Source organism: Alligator sinensis, unplaced genomic scaffold, assembly GCF_000455745.1.
Source record: "Alligator sinensis unplaced genomic scaffold, ASM45574v1 scaffold33_1, whole genome shotgun sequence".
Classification (NCBI taxonomy): Eukaryota; Metazoa; Chordata; order Crocodylia; family Alligatoridae; genus Alligator; species Alligator sinensis.
Window position 1 is genome coordinate 421,986 of NW_005842086.1, and position 1,631 is coordinate 423,616.

General features: G+C 37.9%; 1 long non-coding RNA gene across 2 annotated transcripts in view; it reads right to left on the minus strand.

Annotated features, from left to right (window-relative positions):
* Nucleotides 1-1,103: 1,103 nt before the first annotated feature.
* The window catches only part of LOC102367774, a 12,736-nt gene continuing 12,208 nt past the window's right edge, over nt 1,104-1,631 (minus strand). For both annotated transcript variants that reach the window (XR_323856.2, XR_323855.1), the window contains exon 3: nt 1,104-1,344. This is a non-coding gene — a long non-coding RNA (uncharacterized LOC102367774). The remainder of the gene's footprint in view (nt 1,345-1,631) is intronic.

Below are 1,631 nucleotides of genomic sequence, written 5' to 3' on the forward strand. Positions count from 1 at the left end.
AGCCCCATGGTCAAGCATTTTTCATTTAAAGCAAGTTGTTTGTAGCTTTATTTATTAAAATGTGAGGCATTTATTTGATAAATATGCTTTTCAATGTTAGGTTATCATCAGCAAATCCTACTATAAACTATCAAGTAGCTTTAACAAAATAAAAGCAAACAAAAAACCCCATTACCTCTAATTCCAACAATTCAGAATACTGACCATAGAGGTTTTGAACTCTCTGATAGGACTCTTACTGTTTCCTTCCTTATTAGTAGAGCCTGATCTTTCTGATCACTGAGCATATTCAAGCCACCCCGTGTACAGGTCTAATCTTCTGAGAAAGTCCTGATGATGAGGGCATATCCTGGACTGTAGGAGATACAGGTTGGAATTCTTGCTCTGAATTAGGTAGAATATGGATTTAAACCTGTATTTCCTCAGCCTAATGGGTGAATAATTTGATGAGGTGGCACACTGCTAAGGAAATAGATTTTGCCAAAGATAGTGAGGCTTTGACACTGAAAAGTTCATTTTAAATATATGTTTATTTGCATATATTATGCATATCCTAATTAAAAATTAAACAGGCTGAAAGCATAGTATATAATGGAGATTGTAACAGTACTGGATGATTCAGGAGGTTGGTTATGGGCTACAGAAATGGTGTCTCAGATTCTAATCCATATCAGAATCCTGATTAAAAATGCACTGAAGTTAATGGGCATCTTCCTATTGAATTCAGCATGCTTAGATGAGAGTCAGATCAGTAGAGGAGAAAAGTTCTCATAGTCAGTGATGGGTATATTTCTTTGGTTAAAGTTGCATAAACTGTTTGTATACTTAGTTCTCTGTCTGTGGCAATATACTGCTTCTCAGCAAATTGTAGACAGATCAACTCGTTTTTAACATTGCTCTCCTCTTCCATACTCCCAATCTCCATATTATTATTATCGCTGCTGTTCTTTACTGTTCATTTATTTGATTTGTATTACCATAGAATCTAGAATTCCAAGTCAGAGACCAGGACCCTGTTGTGATTGGTCCCATAAAAACACAGAACAAAAAGATCGTTCATGCCCTAGAGACAAATGAAGACAGATGAATGCAGACAGGTGGGGGCGTAAGAGGAAACAGTGAAACAATACTGGTCAGCATGATAGATAGTAGTCATAGTACATCAGCAGCCTACACTTTATCAAGTGGTTTGTTTTGTTTTGCTGTTGTGTTTGTGGTAGAAAATAGAGTAACGGGAAGGAAGGATTTGAAGAACAATATTGAGATAATTCTTTGGATGTCTGTGGAGAGTCCCTCTTGTGTGCGAGGAGGCACCACCGGAGAAAGCACTGTGGCGGTCTTCACCTTAACACATAGAGAACTTGCATTTAACACTTACATTACTTATTTACTCAAATATAAAATGACCCTTAATTCAAGATAATCCTCCAATAATTAGATTATATATATGGAAAATGTATACATTTGTTGATTTCTCAGGTATCTAATCTAAGTATCAGAGTGTTGCCTTGAATGTGTGCCCCACCCCTACTGCTATAGCAGAGAAAGCAGTAGCTGGGGGGTTGGGTGACTGAGGCAGTCAGGCAGTGCCCTTGCCCTCTGCCCACCTCATTTTCCCCTGCAGCATTCCT